Genomic DNA, 26,780 nt, shown 5'->3' with positions numbered 1-26,780 from the left:
GCTCTGTAAATAGCTTTTACCCCAAGTAAAACCAGTCATCACATCCCAACTCAGCCTGGGCCTATAATTTCCCAGGATAGTGTTACACCGTATATGACACTGTCATCCTCTGTGAATTCCTCAGCAACGCTACGGCCCCAAGGTAGGTAGATACTCCCACCTCTTAAGGAAATGCTTGTCTCAGTCTCCCTGACCAGGACTGGGTGCATCGTTTGATGTCCTGTCTTGAAGGAAGCCTTCCCTGATTTTACCGCACCCTTCCTCTCACTCTCTAGCCGATACGCCTCTCATTGGTACTCCACAATATCTTGCCCACCGTGTCTCCATCCCATTAGAATGTGAGATTACCGAGGGCTGAAGCTTTATCATATTCCTGATATGGCCGCAGGGTCATATTACGGTCCATTAAACGTTTCTGGAAGAGAAAAGGGGGATCAACTGACCAACTTGCCCAGGTTTGCTGGGACTTTCCTGATTTTAGCATTGTAAGTCCTGTGTCCTGGGAAATCCCTCAGGCTTGGGCAAACCGAACAATTGGTCACTCTGCCAGATGGGAAAGAGGGAGGGAGGGAGGAAGGAAGCGAAGAAAGAGGGAGGAAGGAATGGGCCTGGGGCAGGACCCTGGGTGCTCTGTCTTGCTGGCATGGGAGTGGCCCGCCTTCCTGTCCAGGTGGTGGCAGCTGAGCAACAGGTGAGCTGCTGGGGATTGCGGGACATTCTATGAGCTCATCCCTATAAAGGAGCAAAGACACAACGGGCCAGCCGTGATCCAGTCATAACTGAATTCTGAAAATAGACCTATTATATTCCCTCAGGGAGCATCTGTTGAGCACCAACCCTTTGTCAGGTTCCAGACGCTGAGAATATGGAAGAAGTAAGGACAGGCCCCGCCCGCTGGAAGCCAGAGGAGGCCGGACACACTGAGGGAACGTGCTGTGCGCGTCCTGTTTCATCCCGTGGGTAGAGCTCTGCATACACAGCTGATGCACACAGCCACAGTGGGCAGTGTGTCTGCCAAGCTGGCAGACACATTGTCTACCTTGGGAATCCTAGCGGACACTGTTACCACCTCTAGAACAGAACTTCACCACGCATTCCCTTGTCCGTAAAACCCCAGTGTAAGAGGGCTATTGGCTGCTTGGTTTTTGTTTTTGTTTTTTTTGCAGTACGCGGGCCTCTCACTGTTGTGGCCTCTCCCGTTGCGGAGCACAGGCTCCGGACGCGCAGGCTCAGCGACCATGGCTCACGGGCCCAGCCGCTCTGCAGCATGTGGGATCTTCCTAGATCGGGGCGCGAACCCGTATCCCCTGCATCGGCAGGAGGACTCTCAACCACTGCGCCACCAGGGAAGCCCGGCTGCTTGGTTTGTAACCAACACGCAGGCCTTCTCAGAGGGCTGTTAAGAGGATCACCAGGCCCCTCGCTTAAATTAGACTTGATGTCACGGCCAACAGACATAAGGTTGCCAGGACCAGCTGGGGGCCCAGGGAAGAGAAGGATGCGGGTTTCTGCTGAGCTCAGGGCTGATGGAGCTAATCCCCAGGTATCAGCCCCGCCTGCTCGTCCACCGCCCTCCAGTGAGCAGCTGCAGGACCAATGGCCAGGCAGCTGCCTCTGAGCCCAGAGACGTGGCACAACCAGGCCTGTGGAACTGGACACAATGTCCTGCCCTGTTTTTCTTTACTCCCGATTTTCCGTTCTCAGCCACAGGTTGTGGACCAAGAGGACTATTGCGGTGATTTTCTATCATGGCCCACGGAAGACAGACACGGCAAATGTAGAGTGCAGCTGACCATCTATCTCTTGGTTGGTCTCCAACCTATCCTGAGCGTCAACCTCCACAGATCTGGCATTGTGTCTATTTGGCTCTTAATAACAGATGCATGATTTTTGTCCCCGAACTCCCGCCCCACCCTGATCCCCTACTGTGCATTCTGAGAATGGACTGGTTTATGGAAAAAGAAATATCACCTCTCTGAGTTGTTTCAGAACTCAGAAACATTGTGCAAGGCACTTTGTTTTACAAATCAGAGGGAAACAGACATGGAATAAGTCTCAGAATTAAGATAAAAACACCAAGCCTATAAATGATTTCTTTCCCTCTCCTCTTATCTGTTTATAGAATTTCTCTTTCTTCCTTCCCTCCGTTGTTTATGGCCATGAGCTGGGTGTATAACAGGAAAACTGGACATGTTTTATGCCTTCTGGGAATTCACATGTAATTGGGGTTTATTACCATCACAAGGCAAAGACTTGGAGTTCAGCTCCTTAACAAGCAGGGTCATAGATGAAGCCCTCCCTCAATCTCCTGCCCATTGCATTCATGTTAATAAAGTATTTAAACACAGTATGCTCAGCAAAGAGGGATTAACTGGGAGGGCTGGAGGGGAGAGAGGAAGGAGTAATCAGAAAGGCTTATGCTCAGCAAAGAGGGATTAACTGGGAGGGCCGGAGGGGAGAGAGGAAGGAGTAATCAGAAAGGCTTCACAGAGGAGTTGACAGTCAAGTTGAGATTTGGAGGATGAATAAGAGCGTATTATGTAGTTAAACTCAAACACAAATTCTCAGCAATCCATGATTAAGATAAGTCAAAAACATGAAAAAGGAAGTTTATAAGCAGAGATTTTGCTTTCAGGATAAACATGGGGGTTCTACGTATATTTCACCCAGGCTGGGACGCCTCCTTCCACAGACTCTCCAGCGTGCAATTGGTGTTCATGTCCAGGCTGCTGCCCTTTCAGGTGCTGTAAGAGCCCATGTTCCCCATCTGTAATGGAGATAAGAAAGTGAACTACCACTCTGTAGAAAGCTTTTCTAAATTTAGGGTTAAGACAGAAAGATTTTGGCTCCATTTGTATTTAACTAGAAACTTCCATTAACCAAAATGTGCCATTCCCCAGGCCAGCTGGCTAATGGAGGTTGCGGCATTTCTCTCTTTGTTTTGCTTTCTTCCTTTCACTCTGGGTTCCTTTGCTCCTGTCTCTGCAGCAGCATCTTCTTCCCTTCCTCTCTCCTCTCCGCCCTCTCACTTGTCAGTGCCTGACTCAGCGGAGGTGTGTGGGATCGGGTGGGGAGTGAATCAGTGAGTTGAGATGCAGAAGGAGAGTCACTGTGCATTCACTCTTCACTTGCTAAGGTACACCTAGTGCCTCCCTAGCTGACCGCTCTCGGTGAAGCTGTCTTTGTGGGCGAGGCCATAATCCCAGACCCCAGACCAAGTATAAAAAAGCAAAGCTCCTGGGATGGATGGTCAGAGAGATTTATGCTTCCGAGGGAGGAGACTGGAACCCTGACAAGACACAGCTGGCTGAGGGAGTGAGCTGGAAGACTCCGCCCTGGGGTGAGGCAGAAGAGTTGGGGGGTGTCTTTAAATAGCAGGTGGCTTCACTGTTTCTATAAGTGAAAACAGTACGTTTTCACTGAACACTGATTACGAAAATGGTCTTTTATTAGATAGCTGCCTCAACCCAAAGGACGGCCCTGGAGATGCTGGCTGGGGAACCTTCCCTGCAGTTCATAAACATGGTTGACGGCAGCTCACCATGGCGCCAGGAGTGTTTGTTATTTCTTTCTGCTCAAGGACTCTGCACAGGCCAGGAATGAGGGACCCGTGAGGGTATAAGGGCAGTAATAGTCCAGGGCTTTGCTTCAAGCGCCTGCCAGATGTAATTATCCTTGCCGTTTGTGTATTTATCTGAGAGTCATTCATCCTTCGAGGAGATTGAACAAGAGACCCACATGTTCTGCCTTGGGGCCTTGGGGGAGGGCAGGGAGGAGGGTGCTGGGAAGAGCAAAGCTTGTAAAGACACCACTAAGTCTTCTTGCCACAAGGCAGAGCTGAATGTAATTGGTCTCTCCTCTCTTTAATTAACCAAGAAAGCCCTTCTGAAATGGCAGAGTTGGCAAGAGACTGAGGAGCACTGAGTAAATTACCTCTGAGTAAATCACCTGCCTTCTAGCCTCCTTGCTCTGAGGAAGCTGACCCCAATGTCTCATGGCAGGTTGGGGAAGCCCACTCCACTTGCCAACTCCCGGGAAAAACATGGCGGCCCAAGTGGTCGAGAAACCACAGTCAGGGATGAGTCCAGACCTCACCACCAAGTCCTCATGCTAAGCCAGGGGGTTCGCTGGTATCTCCCAAGAAGGAGTGAATAATAACAGCTGACATTTATTGAGCACACACTATGCGCCAGGCACAGTGCTAGTTGTTTTATACCCATGAACTCATTTCATTCTAGCAACTCCATGAAGACGTTCTATGTTCAGATAAAGCTGCCAAGAAGAGAGGAAAGAACCTACTCACAGAGACACAGCTGGTTGATGGCAGAGCCAGGATGCACACCCAGGTTGGTCAGAAGCCTAACACTCTTAACTACCCCCCTACACTGCCTCTCTTCACGCCGCATTGGGAAGGAGCTCAGAATATGCCACCCCCAAACAGGCCACTCTGGCACATTGACTATTTTGAGGTAAAGGCACTTGAAAAACAACAAGTACAAGAAAAACACTCTGACCGTCCTTCTTTTTCTTAGAAGCTGGAGATGAAATTCCCGCGTGAAAGATGTCTTCACCATAGAAAACAAATGTACGGCTACCAAAGGGGAAAGGAGGCGAAGGATAAATTAGGAGCTTGGCATTAACAGATACGCACTACTACATGCAAAATAGATAACCAACAAGGACCTACTGGTATAGCACAGGAACGCTGCTCAACAGTTTGTGATAACCTATAAGGGAAAAGAATGTGAAAATGAATAGATATGCATAACTGAATCGCTTTGCTGTACACCTGAAACTAACATGACATTGTAAATCAACTACACTTTAATAAAATAAAAAAATAAATAATAAAAAAAGAAAGATGTCTTCCCTATACCAGAAGGAAAGTAACATTCATATCACCAAGGATAAGTTCAGATCGAGAGAACTCTATGCGAACAGACCTCGTTCAAAGAATTCCTATCTTCCTTTTGACTCCCCACGTAGTTTAGTCACTTTACAATTGCCTCTCTTTGTTCAACCTCATATAAAAGCAAGTAGGCTGCACCATTTCTTGGGTCTTCTTTTCCTTATGAGGGCTCCCATGTCACATAAAACTCGTATTAAATAAATGTGTATGTTGTTCTCCCGTTGATCTGCCTTCTGTCCGTTTAATTCGTAGGCCCAGCCAAAAAGAACCCTAAGAGGGTAAAGGTCAAAATTTGCCTGCCCCACAGCTGTTCCCTTCCAAATTCACCCTGTTCTCCCACCCTCATTTTATCTACTCAGCTGTCTTCCCAGACTTTCCTATGGACAGGTGGCATTGCAGTGGGGACTCCGTAAATGTCAGGTTTCCTTGGGCAGGTTTGCTTAGTGTGGGACTTTCTGCCAAGATATATCAGGGATATTACCACTTTGGATAATGCAAGCAGAAGTTGTGTGCGATCCATGTGTTAGGTGATGAAAAGAAATGCTGAAAGGCTACCTGGTCGAACCTCCCTCTTTAGAATCCTGAGAGGACAAGGAAGCCATAAGTGAAGTCAAGATCCCATCTAATCTAAGCCCTTCCAAGAGACAGCATTGTCCGGAGGCACATGATTCAAGAATATCCTACAGAATGAAGGCCTCTCTCAAATGTACATGTTGAAAAGCCATTTCAGCCAAGTGAGGAAGACTGATTTCTCAACATGGAAAGATAGTTTTGCCAGCAGCCCTGGAAAAAACACTGGGTCTTGGACATTCAATCAAGTAAATTAACTTGGAGGCTCAGCTGGGTTCCCCAAGCAAAGAGTGTGCAGCTTTGAAAACCCTTCTCGCCCTCAGAGGGACGGTAAGCAAACAGACACCCAAACGTTCCAGGAGCAGGCCTCACAGGCATCTTGTGGTGTGTCCAGTCCCCAGGGGGGAGCACAAGGCAGCTCATCTACTTCCCAGATGGCGTGTTTTGACAGGGGCTGGCTGTTTCCCAAGCCCTTTCCTGATGGCCTGACTTTGGCTTAGGGACAAGGGTGGAGGCTGCTGCTCTGAGAAATGCATTTGCTCTTCCGTTGCAAAACATCTCCGGGTGATTGATGAACCAGCTCCAGGGAAGAAGAAATAAGTCACCAGCACCTGAAATACAGCCGCCGCTAGAAGAAAATATTTCATCCTTTCAGGAAGCCCCCAATCCACATAGACATTAATTAGAACAGAAATGAAAGAGGGTCAGATTCTGCTGCAGTTGTAGGGGCGATGGGCAGGCAAACAGAGGAGCCATGGTCCTCGTAAGAAGATGAGAAATGTAATCACTATAAACCGTGACCTTTGTTTTCCCCTTTGGCTAAATGTCCCTAGTATCGGATCCAGCCCCCCGCGGGGGCTATAACTCTTTCTCACCAGATGCTGTCGGCCAGCCCTAGGAAATCAAGCAACAGCCCTCCAGTCTGCATGTGGAGAGGTGGCAGACCCTACTGGCCAAGGGCACACTGCAGGCTTGGGGCAGAGCTGAGTTCAGAGCTCTTCCCTCAGGGAAACCACCAGCCTTGTTCAGGACAGATCACCAAACTTGGTGTCCTCATTTTGTGACCTTGTGACAGCAAAGTCACCTCTCTGGGCCTTTGATTCTTCTTGTATAAAAGGTAGGGATCAGACTAGAGATGTATTTTCACACCTGTACGAGCAGTGGAACCCATTTTATAGACTAAATACTATAAGACACCCAATAACACATAAAACAAATGCAAACAGAGCTTCTTCAAGATTGGTGTCATGTGATGGTGAGGAGTTTTATCATTCACGTTTCAGCTCTGTCACTTACTAGTTGTGTGACCTTGAGCAAGTTGCTTGTCTGCCAAGCCCTAGTCTTCTCATCCATAACATAGGAATTATAATAAGACCTACTTCATAGAGTGATTACAAGGAGTGTTGAGATAATGCATGTACAGCACTTCCCATAGAAGGGTTGGCTAAGCATTTGTGACTACTATTCAACATTATCAGATTGTAGTGGGTGGCGAGGTCTCGAGTTTCACCTACTCAATCCTTCCCCTTCATTTGACTGCATCCTTCTGCAGCTCCAAAGAAGTGTTGAGAGACCTCGGGGCTCTGTGGGGCTCAGCTCAAAAACCACTGGATGGAGAGATGAGTGTTGCCCTGACTTTCTGAGATCGGTGTCTCCAGAGGTGCTTACCAGATACCTAGGAGACCAGACTTCAGGAGGTATGTGCAAGTCCCAGGGCTGTGTGCTCAACCTGCACACAAGGTGCTTCTTATATTCAAGTTCTCTGGGGGAACACCGGAAGAGGATCCCAAGAGTCCCTTCAGCTCTAGCATGCCCGGATTCCACTTTGTTCTTTGCCTCTACCAGGCTGGTTGGGAATGGCCTGAGCCCAGCTCTGGGGCGCCTGCTAGAAGAGACGGGGCTCACCCTCTCACTGACCTCCAGGACTCTGGCTTCTCACTCTAAACCCATGGCCCTTGCCTGTCCTCTCAGCCTCAGCTGACTTTCCTGGCCCTCGCATGTGCCTGCCCAGAACCAAGGTCTCTGCTTGACCTCCCCTTGGCCTGCCCTGTTCCATTATTGCCAGCATCCTGGTGGGACAATTTCACAGGTGGAATCAGACTGAGTTACATAAGAAATTCCAAGGGATGCTATTTTCTGCCTAATCTGTTTTCTCTCCATGGGTCAATTTGGTTGCACTTTTATTTTGAAATAAAAGAACCTAGAAACAAATGAGCAAACACCTTATTATTGAGAACCATCTGCGGAAAATCCCACGGAGCAGCTCCAAGGTCAAAGCTTATCTGTTCTGCCTCATACACAAAACAGCCAGCAGGCAGGCAGGATGGGAAATCATAGTATCGTAAGAAGTCTGGGTAAAAGCAAGTATCTTCTTTTCAATTGAATATAAAAGTAAGAGTTCTCTCTGCAACCCACATCTTGAAACTAAGAGCTTCACAGAAACAACAATGATCCTATTGGGTTGGCTGGGGGGTGGTCAGGGAAGAATCCACAGCAGCCCGAAGACTCACGCTTGACTCTTTCCTTCTCTTTGATCTCAGATTTTCATTTTTTTAAAAAGTGCCATCTGTTCTTTCTGTCACTTTCACATTGAAGAAAAATAATTTCAGTTCTTGAAATTGTGTATCTTCTGACATTCTTTCCCCCAGGCTGGTTCCCTCTTTCGGCACAGGTGAAGGTAAGGGAGGGCATCAGAACTGAGTTTCTATTAATACTGTTTGTGACTAACTCCCACCAGAAAGGACGAGCCCTGTGAAGCCAGGCTCGTGAGCAGTGTTCCGAGTAGACACACAGTAGGGTTGGCTTGGCTTTGCCTGATGATGGGAACATTCTATATCTGCATTGGTCCGTAGAGTGGCCACTAGCCACATCTGGCTCACGAGCTCTTGAAATGTGCCTAGTGCAAGAGAGGAAGTGAATTTTTAAATTTATTTCATTTAAATTAATTTAAATCTGAAGTTAAATATTTAGATATGTGACACAGTTTAGGGGATTCGTTTTGTGTATGTGTGTGTGTGTGTGTGTGTGTGTGTGTGTATTAGGGGAGTCTTTAGGGGAGGTAGGCCATGCTAGGACGCTACAGCGGCAGGCTTTCACCCCCTCTGTCCTCTCTTGGTCTTCTCTTGGTCCATGGCCCTCCCATGCACCACCACCAATTGCCCCCCGAAAATATGGATGACTTGGAGGTGCATTTATTAGGCTGTTATTGCATTATTATGGTTCATAGGACTTCTCTGTTACCAGTAGGCTTGGGGAAACTGGGTTACACAGTCATAAACAGAAACACAAAAGTCTGAAATTAATTTTAAAATGTGATCTCAGCTCTTACAAAGGATCCTTCCCTGCTCAGGCAGTGTGGTCAGACCCTCAGTGTGATCCGAGGCAGAAGAAAGCCAGTGAAGGAAGTAAAACAAAGCACAGCACTTTTACAAAATGCTCACCTGTTTGCAGAAAAATATGTTTTCAAAGAGAAGGGGAAAAAAAAAAGAAAGAAAACACCTGGGTGTCTTAGTAGTGGGCCAAGAAGAGACCCTGGAGGAGCAGGTAAGGCTACCAGCAACCACAACTAGCCCAGATCAGGCCTCGTGCCCTTCTGGGGCACAGCGAGGCCAAGGGGGTCTGGCCTCACTGCATCTAGGGAGGCTTGCAGGCCTCCAAACACAGGATGCTCAACGAATACTCGTTAGCTGACTACCTAACTTTAAACTCTCAGGCATTTATATTTTTCAAGGAAATTTGGCAAAGGAAACCAAGTAACTATTTTTGGTTTCGCTTTAGGTTACACTTTATTCTGCACAATTTTGAGCCAATACAGTAAGAATATATAATTACATATGGGGTAGCTTTAGCAACTTCACAGAAGATGAACTTCCTGCCACTGGTATTTATGTTCTGGTGCAGAAGACATCAAAAGGAGGTGTCAGTGAACAGTTCACAGTTCTAGACATTTTACCCTCAATCTGTATTCTCTTTTCACCCATTTCCATGTCTTTTTTTCCTGGGAGAGTGGGGCTGAGGGTTGGGAGCACAGCCCAGCAAGATCGAGGGCTCTAGAACATTCCTTTCCTTCAGGGCCTCTCGTATAGGGAGGGTGAACCAAGGAGCAGGGTCAGCACAATCCAGGCCTGTGGGGCAACGTCCGGGACAAGGAGGGAAAGAGGGGCTCTTGACTTCCTGTCACCTGGCTCTTCACCCCCCAAAATAAATGGCACCCCTTGAGGTGCTGGCCACTTCCAGGGAGAAGCTGTGTCCACACAGCTGACCTGCGTCTTCCTCACCCCCTTTGTCTTTCACCCAACTCTAAATTTTAAAACTCTTCATTTTCACTCTATCCTACATATGTATATTTTAATTTTATATAGTGTTTACAAATCCCATGTTATCATTAGCTTCACTTACTAACATGTTTTAAACTTCTCACCTCATGGCTTTTGGGTTTGATTTTAATCATGTATCACTTCATTTTTTATGTTTTTAATCCCCTGTTGGAGTTCAGCCATTTGTCTTATTTTAAATCTCTTCTAGTTGGAGTGTCTCTTTTGGAAAAAAACCCTAATATTCTTTTATCAGAATAACTTTTCTTCCAATTTCCTAGACACAAACTTTCTTACATCTTATTTTTTGAACTTGAAGACTTTTATTTCTCTCATTTTAAAACCCAATTTATTTTAATTATTTCTTCTTTATGTATTTTGAAATTTCAAAGTGCTTATTTTTAAACTTATTTTGACATAACTTTGTGTTTAATATGTTTGATTTTAAGCCCATCTTAATATTTCAGTCTTCCTTTGTTTTTTGAAATTAAATCTTCAGAAAGGTCATAACCTTTCTGTTCTTCATATATATAATATGTATATACGTGTATATACATGTATGTGTATATGCACATATATGTGTGTGTATCTATATATATTTTTTATTTTACATGATTTGTTTTCCAAATGGTCAGTGAAGTTGTAGCCCCAGAAGTATTAATAGCGGGGAGCTCCCCATAGACAGGATGGAGGTCACGTTCACTCCTGCTGCCCCTGAAGGCTCCCCTCTCTTCTCTTAACAGAGGAACCGCCCCAGTTCAGCGCTGTTTGACAAAGACCCTCTCCTCAACCAGCTGGAGAGCTCTAAATGTTAAAGCCCACCAGCCCCCAGGCAGTAAACCTCATTGTACACATGGAACCTTAGAGAAAATAATCCTGTGGGCCTCCATCCATTTCTGCCTCTCCTGTGCTCTGAGGATCTTTGGGGCCTGCCTGTGATCTGTGTGTCCTACTCTAAGCTTCCCCACTCTTCTCCGCTCTGCCATGGGGAAAAGGATGCCATTCTGAGGAGATGAGCAGACATCAGCACACCCAGGATGCCTGGCTCAACTCTCAGAGCCCCACTGGATTGATGAGATGCTGACACTATGTAATTTGCCTCCAAATCCCCTTGGAGTCCCTTTGGAGGAGTCCCCAAGCGGGGCTGTCTTCCCAAGATGGGGTCTGCCCCACTACTGCATACTCTGCAAACTACGTTCCCCCCTATTTGATGAAGGGTATCTTCCTTACACCTTCCCTGACAGAGATTGGCCATCCCAACTGCCCTTCACTCCTGTCCCTGATGGTGCCGTCCCTGGTGGTGCCCCTGGAGAATGCTCCGCTGGCTCTGTTACTGGTGAGCTACCCCAGTGTAGAAGGCATGGCTCAGAGAGCCTGTGAGCCCCTTAATTCCAGAAAGTGTCTAAACATAAACTGTCGTAGCTTGGAGGAGTTTGGTCCACCAGATCTGATGAACCGTCTTACCAGGAAAAGTCCAACCAAATTCCACTCTAAAAAGCTGGACCTAAAGTCTCTGAGTATCAAATAAGAGAATCAGGTGGAGAAGCAGGTAAAGAATTCAGTGTGATTTGGGTATATTTAGGCCCAACTTTAGGCTGTGGAATTCTCTACTTAACCTGGGTAAAAACTGTCCTGTTGAGGAATAGTGACAGGATCCACTTTGTTTGGGTACATTATTCTCTGGGGAACCAAGAGCCGAAAGAAAAGGGTTTTTTTCCCCAGGAAACATGCCAGGTTTGCATTCGCCACAGTCCAATCTGCTGCTTTCTGTAGTTCTGTACCCAGAGAAGTCTCCTGCCTGTACCCAAGGAGCGAGCAGATGGGTCGGGGTGGGGTGGGGATCCGTGGAACTGGTGCCATAAAAAGCTCTCGACAGAAATAAAACCTTGTCTTTCCTACCGCACTTAATACTGCCTTTCCTACGGCGGATGCTTATTAAAATGTGTTGCGTGGCATCAAACCCAGGCCACAGGCGTCCCTTGCTGCCTCTGGGATGGCTAGACGGAGACCTCCACATCAGTGGTGCTTCCTGGCCTCCAGAGGAAGCTCAAGGTTCCTCCAATCCTGAGCCCTGGGGTAGAGAGAGGAGAGAAGGAGGTGCAGGGAGGAGCCTCAAGCAGCGTGCTCTAGGCATTAGGACAGCGCTTGGCCCACCAGCTCCCTGGGCAGTGCTTGGCCGTGGTGCCACCTTGCCACCGGAGCTGTGAGTGTGGACAGAGGGGAAGGGAGCTGTGGATGCCCGAGGCCATTCAGGGGTGCCTCTCTCCCCCAGGTACTAGGTGGGGTGTGGCAGCAAAGGTCTGTGGCAACAGGGAGCCTGCATGGGCTCATCCTCATTCTCTGTACTTGTTCTGCTTCTCCCAGGAGACTCTGGGCTGGACTGGGAGGGAGGGAGGGAGGGAGGGAGGGAAAGAGAGAGGAGAAAGAGTGACAGGAGAAGCATTGAGGACTGAGAACCTTCAAATTCAGAAAAAGACCCTCCACCTGATGACAGTGACCTATAATATTCAACGCCACTGGCTATGCTGAAGGATGAGCGCTCTGACAATACTGATGAAGGCTAAGTTGGATAACCTTTTTGAAGGACAATACGATCACAGGAAACGAATGCTTTTAAAAAGTTAATATCCTGAATTTGTGGACCATCCCTTAAGGGGTGAAAAATCATATTTGGAGCAAAGACTTAGGTAAAAGGAAGTCTATCACAACATTATCTACAATCCTAAAAAAACAGAGCAAACCAAAAAACCCCACAACTTAAATGCCAAGGGGTAGAGCTTAGTTAAATACGTTCTAGTACATTCAGATGATGGACTATTTTGCAGTCATTATCCATCAGATTCTCACTACCTATCGACACAGGAAGATGCTCCAGTATAATCCCTATCTTTAAAAAACAACAAAAATTGGCCATATTTCCTCATTTTGAAGATACTAACAACTGAATAAGGCACCAGAGGCTTAACAAAAGTCTTTTAGGGAGAAACAATAATAGGACACTAAACATATATCAACTGTAAAATACATCCCAATTTAAGGAACATTAGAGAGTGAGAAATATGTGCCTTAGAATAGAAGAAATATATCTCTGGGATTACGGCTGATTTTTATTTTATTCTTTATACTTTTCTGTAATTTCCAAATCTTTAACAGTAAACATAATTGGGCTGTAGGAATGCCTGGACCCATGTCTGATGTTTTCTGCCATGTGAAGGCAAGTACCACTGCGGTTTCTCCCTGCCCCGACTCCCTCCATTCAGGGAGACCACAGGAGTCACCAGATTGGTGGGTTTAGAAGAGACACTGAACTTCCCAGCTCCTGCCAATCCCCTTCCTTCATGGAACCCACCTACCAGCCCAGAGCACATCCTCTAGATCGCCCCAGCTCTTGGGAGGAAGGTTGGAGGGGCTGTCATTTGGGGATTCAGTTCAGCTCTGGGAGTCAATATTAGGAAGCCCACTTGCCTGCAGATATAAGCCCCATTCTCTAATATCAACTTTATCAGTGAACTGGTCATATTTTTTTGTCTTTTGCCTACTTTTTTGTCTTATTTCTCAGTTCGAAACCCAAGCATGGAAGACGGGTGCTATACTGAACTCTCTCAAAACCTCCAACAAACAGGCTGAATTTTATAGTCAGATAAGATCATTGAGCAAAGAAGAAATCCAGTTAAGCATAGCCAAGCCCCTTAGGGAATGATGCTTCCCGCACAGTGAGTTCTGCGTGGGCTCTAGGGAGGGGACAGGGACCAGGGCATTCAGGGCAGGCCTCTCTGGAGACCAGCGAGCAAGCGGGAACCCTAGGTCAGAGGTGCCTCTTCTCTTTGTGCTTCCGCATCTCAGTTACAAGATGCCACTGAGAGAAGAATCTGCTTTTCCTCTCCTTGCAGCATCTCTTGGTTGCTAAGCAGATCCCTTGGGTAACTATGTGGGCACAAAACCTTTGCAGAACTGCCAGGAATCTGCTTCACCCAATTGTCAAAGTGAAAAATGAAATCATTCCTCTCACCTGTCACTACTTTGCACAAAGCTTCCATTATTGAATGGTGATGGCCCAGAATGTTATTCTCACCTACTTGTGGGAATATAAATGAGTTTTGCATATTTCACCCCCAAGAGAGTGGGAGGGGAGGAAGGGGGTGTCGGGATCTCTCAGGTTGATACTCTTGTGAGTTAATGATTGCGGAGAAGCAGGTGGAACAAATCAGCAGTGTCCTCTGCCCTTGGAAAAATGGTGCTTCAGGCAGGTGAAGACTATTCTGATTTAGAGGACGCTCTCCTTAGGCCCAGAGATGCTCATGAACCCCTCTGATGGCCTCCTGAATTAGAGTCAGAATCTCTAAAGAGGAGGACAAGAAATTTCTGCATTTTAAAGAAATTCCTTAGATGATCCTTATGTGGACTGTGCACTTTAAAGTTTGAAAACCACTGCTTTTCTCTAACATGGATATGTATACAAACAAGTGCATTAAGAGGTGTTATGATAAATGTACGTCCTGGGAGGAGTGAGACACTATCGGAGGGAGGGTCCATTTTAACCGAGTGCAAGGAAAGTGTTGTTTTGAGTCTTGAGCAATGAGTACACATTGTCCAGGTAGAGGAGGAAGGGGAAAAGGACATCTTAGGCAGAGGAGAAATGCTAGCAAAGATACAGCTGCCTGAGGCTGGCCTGATGAGCTAAGAGTAATAAAAGCTTGAATGCACAGTGTTAGGAGGGGAACCGCAAGTGAGGGGATGACAGAGGGGAGGATCTGGAGGTTTAGGAGTTTGGAATTTAACCTGTGGCCTGTGAGTTGCCCCCAAGAGTGGTATGTTCAGATTTGCATCTTAGAAAAGTCACTCTAAAGACTGGCACAGAAGATAGGTTGGGAGGGGCAAAACAGGAGGCGGGAAGACCACTAGAGGCTGTCCTAGCAGCCTGAGCCAGGCCCAGGCTGGGTATGAAGGTGACAGGAATCAAGGCACTTTTCTTCCTTGGCCCCGATCCACGCAGCCACCAAGTGTACAGCACCAAACCTGAACCACAACACTGCTCAAATACCCTACCTATGTATTGGAATAATCAAAACATACGGAAGTATTGCTTAAGCACCAAATACGATGATGATACTGCTTTCCAGATACTTAAAAATACAATTTTAAATCATCTCATGAAACAAGCTGTAATTCTTAGGCAAGTGGATTAATCTGGTGCTTCTCAAACCAGGGTATGATGGTGCTAAGGGTTACCAGAAGCCCCAAGGTCAGAAGAGTGTATCTTCTGGGAGCATACAACTTCTTTGAAGATTGGGGGGCATTATTTTTTATTAGTTCAAATGCAAACATACTATACTGTGGCGCACCAGTTTGCACTCTGATGGCTCATTCTTCTCAGCTATTGGCACATCTGTAAAATGCAGGGTTTGGTTTCCATGACCTCTAAAGTCTTTTCACGCTCCAATATGTAATTATTTTTTTCCTAACTAGTTAACATCGTCCTCCTTTCCCTCTAGATCTCAGAGATAGGTCATTTTTTTCTATTTCTGTAAGGTCACCCTCCTTAATTCGTACTCCTGCTGCTGGCAGCTCTTCTCCCAGTTCTCAGATCCTTTTAAGCATGAGGTGGGGCCTCTCACCCTCCGCCCCTGCAACGCTTGCTCAGCCAGAGTTTCTTGATCTCCCTCCATCTATCTTCTCTAGAGTTTGTCACCTTCCTCATCTCTAATTTAAAAAAGGAGGAGTGGGGGAGGCAATCAAGACAGAGTAGCCCTTTCTTCTGGACAGGGAGACTTCCATCCTCCTTTTGACCCTTCCCTCAATTACTGCTGGTTTGACATTTTTCCCCTTTCATTCTAAGTCCCTCCTGAACTCTCTCATTTGGAGTTTGAATTATTTTGCATTCAATGACTTTTTCAGGTTTTGGTTTAACATTTAACAACTTTGCCTGTCAACCTCCCTTCTTTTTCCTCCAAAATGCTGAAACGCAGTAAAAGAGCAGAAAGGACTTTCCCTCACTTACAGTCATCACATCACTCAGAGTGGAATTTGGCTGAAACTTGAACCAAAATGTGATTGGTTTCATCAAGCAAGGAGTTAAGGATGTAAACCTGACGTCCCTAAGTTCATCATCTGCATTTTCCCAAACTTTTGATGTAATCACACACAGACACACGCATACACACACACACACACACACACACACACACACACACACACACACACCTCACTCCTAAAAACTGTATTTTTAGGGATTTGGTTGGAGATTGGAAAATACTGTCATGAAGAGAACATGGGTTTAAGACAGAAAACAAAGGCTAGGGATAAGTAAATTGATCTTTCAATGGAGAAGGAACCACAATAAAGTTTCTAGGGAGCACTCATTTAAATTTTAAAAATTAAATGTAGAGTAAGAAACACTCACGAGGGCTTCCCTGGTGGCACAGTGGTTGAGAGTCCTCCTGCCGATTCAAGGGACACGGGTTCGTACCCCGGTCCGGGAAGATCCCACATGCCGCGGAGCGGCTGGGCCCGTGAGCCATGGCCACGGAGCCTGCGCGTCCGGAGTCTGTGCTCCGCAATGGGAGAGGCCACAGCAGTGAGAGGCCCACGTACCATGAAAAAAAAAAAAAAAAAAAAGAAACACTCATGAAACCTCCAGTTTTCAGAAGTCTTTTCAGGTTATTAAATGATAATCTGATCAGGGCAAACCACAGAGTGGTCCCTCAATGATAGATGAATGGACGAGAACCTTGATAAAAGATCAGGGAGCAAAAGTGTTCAGTTACATATTTAGGGAGAAAGAATTTAAATTATACCTGTAAAATAATATCTGAATTTTCTATTATGTCCCAGAAAGTATACAACATCATAAAGAAATACAAATTAAAACCACAGTGCGATAACTCAGTACATGAACTATGCTAGTCAATATGGAACTCAGGAGTCATTGGAAGTTTATTAAGGAAATTAACCTGGTTCAATTGCTGGGGCTGAAACTAGAGTGAATGCTTTTGTATGTTTAATGAGGATGTTGGAAACCAGAGTATGTGTGCGATAATGACAATGACAATAGTAGTGATGATGACAGTAACAATAAAGGGTAGAAGAAGCTACTCTTTATTGTGCCAAAGAAGGCATATTAGGAATTGAAACAATGGGGCAAAAGAACACTAAATAATTATTTGAAGTTTCTGGATAGGGAAGAAAGAGAGAAAAATCAAGACTTCTCAGTTTAGAGAGACAAAGACTAATGGGATTTTATCAGTTTGCCAAACACTGATAGCGCTAATTCCAACTAACTCCAATTGATCTAATTGCATAGTTTCCAATCAATCTTCCAATAATAATTTGGCTTTCCACATGGATTTGCCTATAGAAATATAAGTGCTGCTCCAGTGACCCGGCCTCTCCAGACCCTTGCCCTGTTCCAGCTTTGGGACTGGCCAACTGCAGGACCAAGTTCAATCATTGATTCTTTCAGGGATGCTTTCCCATCATCTATAAAATGAATGAGGTCTGAAAGGAGGAAATAGTTCTTTAAGCACTCTGAACTCTTGCAAATGAAGGTACCATATACATGTAGGTAGAACTTAATGTAATTTATCCTCCAAACTGGAATACTTTTGAAAGCGCTATTAATAATTAGGCTGGGCAACAGGTATACATAAAGACTATCATTCTGCACCATCATTGTGAGCAAGGACATGGTTTCCAAATGCTAGCTCAATGACCAGGAGAAATTTCCATTATCCCACTGCAAAATCAGAGAAATGAGGGTCTGAAATAAATTTTTCTTAAATATTACAAAATATTTCATGCAAACAAAGATTTGCAATTTATGTGTAAGGCATAAAGCATAAAATAACAGATGAAGTCTTTATAAATTTCTTCTCAAACACATTCCTCTCCCTCTTCCCTAGATTTTATCATTATTCTGAATTTGTTTATCCTGAATCTTGAATTTGTGTTATCATTCCCTTGATTTTCTTTATAGCATTACTAGATACATATGTATCTCTAAAAATATTTAGTTTGTAGGGTTTTTTTAACATTATGTAAATGGAATAATCATTTGGTAGGTATTTTTATAGGATTTTTTTTTTCCTAACATCTTATAAGTCAGGAAGGACACAGCATCACTTCTGCAGTATTCCTACCAAAAAACCTCAACCTGAATCAAATCATAAGGAGACATCAAGGAACCCTAATTGATTATTCTACAAATGACTTGCCTATAATTTTCAAAAGAGTCAAGATTATGAAAGTCAAGAAAAGACTGAGGAATTGTTCCAGATTGATGAAAACTTAAGAGACACAACTAAATGCAACATGTGATTCAGAACCATATACTTTTGCTATAAAGGACATTTTGGGGACAATTAATGAAACTTGAATGGGGGTCTGAGAATTAGATGATAGTAATGTATCAGTACTAATTTTCTGATTTTGGTAGTTCTATCATGGTTATATAGGCTATCATTCTTGCTTGTAGAAAGTATAAATAAGAAATTTGTAGTATCTAATTTTTTTCCCCAATAGCTAAATGTTCCAGTACCATTTATTGAATAGGCAGCCTTTCCACACTAATATCAGTGCTAGTTCCATGGCATTTCAAGTTTCCATAAATATTGGGTCAGTATCTGGGCACTCAAGTCCATTCCATTGGCCTTTCTGTCTGTCCCTGAGCCATAGAATCATGTTGATTTTTCCTGAAGAACATTTGGTATAAAAAAATTAAAATCCACTTACAATCAATTTGTACTATGACGGGGCCACCAGTCTGAATTGCTTCCCCCAGCCCCTCCCCCGCTACCTTATATCTCACATGCCAGCCACTAAGAGGCTGCTGGCTTTCTGTTTCTCGCACACACACCAAGCCTGTGAAGCTGGACGCCATTTCTGGAGGAGCAGCCCCAAGCCCTTGGCTTCACCCCACGCCTCAGCTCCTGCCTGTAGCTTTTTTGATTGTGATGTCTCCATTGCTTGGTTCTGGACACCACCCTCCTTCCCCAACCCTGGACATTCTATGCTTGGAAATGAAACACCAGAGATTTCTTTTCTCAGCATCTTTGGAAAGCAATGGTGCTTCGGAAAGAAGTAGCCATCAGTTAAAATAGTGCTCACTGATGAGGAAAGCATGCGAGCAAGGAAAACAGGTCATAAGGCCTCTTCCACAAGGGAGCTGTTAGGCCCCAGCTCACAAAAGAGGCTCTTCCTTTTGGAGCCCTACAACAGCCTCAGGCAGCGGCTCTCAGAGTGTGGTCTCCTGATCATCAGCACCACCACCACCTAGGAACTTGTTAAAAATGCCTCTTCTCAGGACCCACCCTTGACCTAACTGAATCAGAAACACTGGGCTTTAGGAAGCCCTCCAGTAATTCTGATGCACTCAAGTTTGAAACCACTGGCCTAATGAATCTTCAGCCTGGACAAAAGTCTCTTCCCCCAGCTCTTGGTGGTACACAGGTGTGCTCAAATGTATAAAATTACTTTCTGCAGCAGAGCCCCAAGAAATCATCTGTCTGCACAATCAGCAAATGATTCATTGCACAAGTCTTGTCTCCTGAGCCAAGCTAAGGTTTCTAAGCACCTGCTGGGAACCTTCCCCACACCTGTCCTCCTGGGATGTCAGGCTCAGTGTTTCTTCTCCCTTAACCATTGCCAACTCCTGTGTAGATAAATGGCACTACTATTCCCTAGCCTAGAAACCTTGATACTTTCTTCAAATCCTCCCTCATCCTTGCTGTTCACATGCAATTACCAAATCCTATAGATTCTACAGTCTCTGCTTTTCCATGTATAAGGGCTTTCTAGGTGTACTGCTTTTTGCTAAGCATTTTATGTGTTACTTTATTTAGTCCCCACAACAAACCATGGAAGATAATACTACGATTATCATCCCCATCTTACATGGAGGAAACTGAGGTTTAGAGAGGAAGAGGAACTTCTCCAGAATCATCCAGCTATAATTACTTCAAAGGCAGATATTTTAAAGGCAGATATGTCTGTCATACAACTCAACAAAAAAACCCAGACAACCCAATTGAAAAATAGGCAGAAGACCTAAAGAGACATTTCTCCAAAGAAGAAATATGGATGGGCAATAGGCACATGAAAAGATGCTCAACTTGGCTAATTATTAGAAAGATGCAAATCAAAACTACAGTGAGGTACCACCTCATACCAGTCAGAATGGCCGTCATTAAAAAGTCTACAAATAACAAATGATGGAGAGGGTGTGGAGAAAAGGGAACCCTCCTACACTGTTGGTGGGAAGGTACATTGGTACAGCCACTATGGAAAGCAGTATGGAGGTTCCTCAGAAAACTAAAAATAGAATTATCATATGATCCAGCAATCCCACTCCTGGGCATATATCCAGACAAAACTATACTTCAAAAAGACACATGCACTCCTATGTTCATAGTAGCACTATTCACAATAGCCAAAACATGGAAATAACCTAAATGTCTATCAACAGATGAATGGATAAAGAAGATGTGGTACATATATACAATGGAATACTACTCAGCCATAAAAAAGAACGAAATAATGCCATTTGAAGCAACATGGATACAACTAGAGATTATCATACTAAGTGAAGTAAGTCAGAAAGAGAAAGACAAATACCATATGGTATCACTTATATGTGGAATCTAAAATATGACACAAATGAACCTATCTATGAAACAGAAGCAGACTCAGACATAGAGAACATACTTGTGGTTGCCAAGAGGTAGGGGGTTGGGGGAGGGATGGAGTGGGAGGTTGGGGTTAGCAGATGTAAGCTATTATATATGGAATGGATAAAATACAAGGTCCTACAGTATAGCCCAGAGAACTATATTCAATATCTTATGATAAACCATAATGGAAAAGAATATTTTAAAAAGAATGTATGTATATAGATATGTATAACTGTATATATATGTACACTTTGCTGTACAGCAGAAATAACACAACATTGTAAATCAACTATACTTTAATTAAAATAAGTAAATAAGTAAGTAAATTAAAAAATAAATAAGTAATAAATAAATAAGAAAGGCAAATATGTCTGAAACTGAAATCAAATTCTGGATTTTAACCATCCTTATCTCCTTTTTCCCAAAAGAACTCTAAAATCATCATTACTTTCCTAGTGATGGTTTCTAACTGGTACCTGGTCTTCAATTAATCCTTAATAACACCTTCAGGGATCTTTCTAGGAAGAGGGGGCAACCCATCACTCAAATCTTCCATGGAACTTCACTGCCTAAAGAATAATTCTAAACTCCCTAGTGCCTAAGGCCCTCCACACCCAGGCTCCACCTTCTTCCCCAAGCTTGCCTCCCACCCCATTCCTCCAACCTAAATCACACCTTGAACTTTGCATCTATTGCTGCTCAACTCAGGCAACCTGAAATACCTTTAACCATCCAGGCAGTGGTACTTATCACTCAGATTCTCCCACTGTTTCAAAGATGGCATATAAACGTCCTACCAGTATGTGTAAGTTAAGGTGGTAATTTTACAATAAAATTGAGAAATAACTCCCTCAGTAACCAAATGTGGCAGATTGTATTATTTTCCACAATTATCTCATACTATTCCCTGGGGGAGGATTATCTTTTCCCTGTACCACTGACAGCAGACTTGGCCATATGACTGACTTTGGCCAGTGGAATTGTAGTGGAAGAGCCTTAGATGACTTCCAAGCAGAAGTTTTAAAAGCTAACAGGTGGTTCACTGAACTCCCCAGCAGGAAACAGCAATGTTCTAGTTAGGGCCTACTGCATCAGCCTCAGTCCCAGAGTAGAGATAAGATGGGACACAGCCACAGCCAACTCACAATAGACATACAGCAAAAGCAAGAAATCAAACTTTGGTTTATAAGCTATGGAGCTTTCCAGGGTGTTGATGTTGAGGCACCATCCTGACTAAAGAAACAGAGATTTTTTTTTTTCAATCTTCTCTCAATGGAACCAATTAGCCCTAGTCTGCATCCCTGACATCAAAAGAAGTAGAACTTGGCCAGTACGGTGGGTGTGTTCTGTGTGATAAGAAGATGCTTGACCTGACTGACTTGGCCTTTCCCTGGGGCAAGTGAATAGATAGAACTTCAGTCTAGCTGCACCACAATCTAGATGGGTAATTACTATCCCACCCCCTAGTGCCACAGATAGGAGATGAGCATCAGCAGCAAAAATGTCCTAACACAGGGGAGGGTAGAAGAGGAGAGTTGTGTCTATGTTCCCCACTTCCAACAGGCTCCTGCTTGAGGAGCCTCATTGTCAAAAACTCAAAGCCATTGGCTCAGGTGGCTCAGCAGTTGGAAAGAATTGGGATGCACCCCTTCCTCAACCTGAGCCAGTTCATCCCAGAAAGGTCAGACTCAATGCTGAATCAGATTAAAGCCAGGGGACCAAGAAGAACCTCCCGGTCACCCCACACACCTGTCTTGGTTGATAAGGCCCTATACACAGACTGGGATTAAGCTCAGGACAGACTGGAAGACTCCTCCTGGCTTTGGGACAGCTTATATGCTGCCTTCCTCAGGAGTGACCACTGTGCTTTTCACCTCTGATCCAGTGATCTCCTCTGCCCTTTCTGTAAAAACTAACCCAGGGTTGCCTGTGACAACATTGGACTTGTTCCTGAAGGTCAGCTCTGATGACACTTCCTCCACAAAGCCTTTCTTCCTCCGACTGCCAACTTTCTCCTCATTCTGGAAAGCGGTGGGCACTGTGCCAGACTGATTGAATTCTACATGCCATCGTCCACAGCAGCATCCTTGAGTAGTCACAATATTTATCATAATGGAGCAAGAACCTCCCACACATTCTGTCTTATTTTTTAAACCTAGCATTGATTGACCAAAGCCAATATAACAATTTCAAATGAAGCATGACATTGGCTTTAAGATTAGCTGCTAAGAGATGACGTCACTGTAACTTCAAAATCCAGAATCTCATTTTAACCTGCTTGATTCAATGTAAACTTTGTACCCTTAAGAGAGAGACAATCATCACTAAGACTCAGGTTTATAATCAGTGTTCAGGGAGTGAAGAGTGAGAATAATTGTACTTCAATCACTTTTTTAAAGTATTTATCTGCTAACACTAAAAAAAGTTCAGGTACCACAACAAAGTGAATACAGTTAGTTCCACCCGTCTGAGGGGGATACGGTCCAAGATCCCCAGTGATGCCTGAAACCGCAGACAGTACTGAACCCTGTATATACTATGCTTTTTCCTATACAGACATACCTATGATAATGTTTAATTTATAAATTAGGCATGTAAAAGAATATCTGAATTGCCAGCATCACTATTCTTGCACTTTGGGCCGTTATTAAATAAAGTGTTGCCTTGACAGTTGATCTGATCGTTGTCACGGGAGGGATAGAACAGGATGGCATGAGATTTCATCATACTATGCAGAATGGCATGCAATTTAAAATTTATGAATTGTTTATTTTTGGAATTTTCCATTTAACATTTTCAGACCACAGTTGACCGTGGGTAACTGAAACCACAGAAAGCAAAACCACGGGTAAGGGGGAGACTGCTATATACTTATCCCTAAATCACACATTTAAAGTTTGTTACGACTTTAAAGGTATGTTATATGCTTTTCACCAAAATTTTTAAAAAGTTAAAGTCCAACTAGAACTACATAATGTGCCTTGGAAGGTCTCAGCGCCTCTGAATCTCTGAATGTGACGAGGGTAAGTCAAGCTGTAAGGGAATGCTATAGGCAAGAACCATTCTGTAGCTAAGTGCAGTTCTGTCTTTGCTCCACCCACATATTTGCTCAGATCTCCTGTGTCACTCACCACAGCAGGGGTGCTGTAAGCCCCATGGCCTGCTCATGAATGTCCTAGGGCTGCCATAGCAAATTCCCACACGCTGGGAGACTTAAAACAACAGAACTGTGTTCTCTCACAGGCTGGAGGTCAGAAGTCTGAAACCAGGATGTCAGCTGGGCCATGCTCCCCCCTAAGCTCTAGAGGAGAATTTCTCCTTGCCTCCTCTGAGCGCCTGGCGGTTGCTGGTTGTCAGCAATCCTTGGCACGTCTTGACTTTTAGATGCACCACTCCAACCCCTGCCTGCGTCTTCACATGGGCCTCTTCCCTGTGGGTGAATCTCTCCACTCACACGGATTTAGGGTCCACCCGACTCCAGTTGACAACATCTGCAAAGACTCTATTCCCAAATAAGGTCATGTTCATAGGCACCAGGCTTAGGATGTCAACACACATTTTTGAGACACAAGTCAACCTACAACAGTCTGAAACTATTTTTTTCTTCACATTTCTTCGGCCAAGACAAAAATCAGAGACTTTCTAAAGGGACATTATGAAGAAAGTAAACACAAACAAACAATAGCAACAATACAACAGAAAGTACAAAGGCATGAAAATGGAGATGTTTATTCAAAGATTGTTGAAGTCTGGCCATGGTTTGACTTGTCTGCCAGAACGCATGAAGCCCTCTGGGGAAACCCTCCCCAAAGCATCCATTTCCTTCTCTTCCTTTTAGGGTTTCAACTCCTACAGGCCCAGGTGCCTTCCCAGATGGTCAGTGGAGGTGGATGAGCCCCTCCTGAAAGGTATACACACCTCCAGTTCCTCTGGGAGCTCTCAGGCTGCCCTATCACCTTCCTCAGTCAGAAATGTAAAAGAACAGTTTCCTCCCCAGTGCTTATAATTATTACCCAACCACCATTGTTTTAGATCCGGCACAAACCACACAAGGGCCCTTCCTTTGGGCTCAGACAGATTTCTCTGGGCCAGCCCAGGAGGCAGCGGCAGACCTGCAAGTGTTAGAGAGTCAGGCGCTGTCTCTGTGGCTTACATTCCAGCCAGCCCTTCTCAGCCGTCCAAATCTACTCACAAAGACCCTGTTCCTGAACCTTAAGGGATACAGTTTTGACTTTGCTTGGAAGAATAAATCCTCACCTTTGTGAAGGTAAGTCAGAGCCCTCCCACTAAACCCTGCATCACCATGGCAACCAAGAGTCCCCTTCTCTAATTCAGAAGGGTGTCTTTTGTGAAACTCTGCAGAAATAGCCATGGTGGCACCTTTCGCTCAGTCTGCTCGGTCTGAGAAGAGGTGACTACAATTAGTGTGCAGTCTTTCTAAGTCTTTCATAATCCCTTTAGAGTGGGAACTCCACCTCCCCTGATGCTGCTTCTCCTTTCCTCCATCTCTCCTTTCCTCGAAGAATTGTGGGCTAGGGTATTCAGGAGCAGTTTCCTACCACCACCTCTCCCTTCCCCCCACCAATCAAGTCCTCCATGCCTCCAAAACACCATATTATCTCCATGCCATTCCTGCATCCTCTATAGCCTACGAAAGAAAAGAAAATGGCAACAGCAAAATAAAGGAAAAAAGGACTCTATGAACTGAAAGAGACAGCAGGGATACTGTGATGAATATAAGGACTACCTGCTCCCCTTGCTTGCATTCTAAGCTTCAAGTACTAGAAATAAATAGGCAGGCTTTTATGTTGAAATTTTTTTGTATCCCCAGACAGCCAATCTCACATTTAGGGCAAGTAATTTCCAATCTGCTGAATTCTATTGTCATTAGGAAGGTAAACAGTAGAAAAAAATCAGTGAAATTTATTAGAACAAAAGTTAAATGAACACATTTGTATTTTAAAGGTGGTATTATCAGCTTCTCTACTGCAGGACTGCAGTACTTTAAAAGCACGTTCTCCACATGTTTCTTTTTTCAGGTTGTGTTCAACTCTATGTTGATTTGGCAGTATCTATCAAAACGCTTTAAAAATTTGTACATTTTAACTCATAATTCCATTTTTAGAACTTGCTGAAAGAAAATAATGAGATGTATGTGCAAATATTTATAGACAAGGATACTCATTTTAGAATCATTTATAATAACCACAAGTTGGAAACAAATGTCCAGCATCAGATTATTGGTTAAATAGATGATGCTACATCATTATAATGGAATATTTACCACATATTAAAAATTATACTCAATGAATATTTAAGGATACGAAGGAAAATACTGCATACACACTCATACACATACACATACATCAGATGGGATTCTCTGGCTGCTGGTAACAACAAAAAATAATTTGAAATGGCTTAAGCTGGCAAAGGTGACTTTGCAGTGCATTGGAGAAGGGATGATACTCCATGAATGGGACTGGATCAATTCTTTGTCCATGAGGGAAAAGCTGCATTTTGATTTCTACCTTATATCATACATGAAAAATCAGTATCTATATATGTAACCTAAATGTGAAAGCTAGAATAAAACAGGAAAACTTTTAAAAAGAAACATACGAAAATCTCTCGATTACTACAGGGGTAAGGTAGGCAAAGCTTTCTTATATTGAACACAAAAACTAATGGTAAAGGAAAAAAGATAAATTGAATTTTACTAAAATAAACTTTGGTTTATCAAAAATCACTAAGAGAGTGAAAAATTAAGCTACAAAACGTTGGGGGGCTTGCAAAATATATATCCAACAAAGAACTCATATTCAGAACATATACAGGAATCCTACCAAACAAACAAACAGACAGACAACATAATAGAAAAGTGGGCAAAAGATATGGACGGAAACTTAAAAAGATATCCAAATGGCCAATAAATCAATAAGTATATACAAAGATGTTCATCTTCTATAACCATCAGGGAAATGCAAATTTAAACCATAATGTGGTACCACTATAGAACCAACAGAATGGTTAAAGAGAAATAGACAAATAATACCAAGTGGTAACAAAGATATGAAACAACTGAAAATCTCACACAGTGCTGGTTGGAATTCAACTTTGGAAATATTTTGGCAGTGTCTACTAAAGCTGAACATAGGCATGCCACAACCCAGCAATTCTGTTCCTAGGTATTTACCCAGAAGAAAGGGTACACATACTCACTAAAAGATAGGTACAAGAATGTTCATAGCAGTACCATTTGTAATAGCCCCAAACTGGAAACAACTCAAATGTCCACCAACAGCAGATGAATAAATAAATTGGTGC

At 44.0% G+C, this 26,780-nt stretch overlaps 1 long non-coding RNA gene across 1 annotated transcript in view; it reads right to left on the bottom strand.

The window, feature by feature from the left end:
• Positions 1-2,233: 2,233 nt before the first annotated feature.
• Positions 2,234-26,780, bottom strand: part of LOC137221441 (uncharacterized) — a 36,882-nt gene continuing 12,335 nt past the window's right edge. The window contains exons 2-3 of the long non-coding RNA XR_010942004.1: positions 4,688-4,727; positions 2,234-2,767 (exon numbers count right to left, since the gene is read on the bottom strand). This is a non-coding gene — a long non-coding RNA (uncharacterized lncRNA). The remainder of the gene's footprint in view (positions 2,768-4,687; positions 4,728-26,780) is intronic.

The sequence above is a fragment of the Pseudorca crassidens genome, chromosome 3 (assembly GCF_039906515.1).
Source record: "Pseudorca crassidens isolate mPseCra1 chromosome 3, mPseCra1.hap1, whole genome shotgun sequence".
NCBI classification, from domain to species: Eukaryota; Metazoa; Chordata; class Mammalia; order Artiodactyla; family Delphinidae; genus Pseudorca; species Pseudorca crassidens.
The sequence above is the reverse complement of the archived record's forward strand: the minus strand, read 5'-3'. Positions and strand labels throughout refer to the sequence as shown.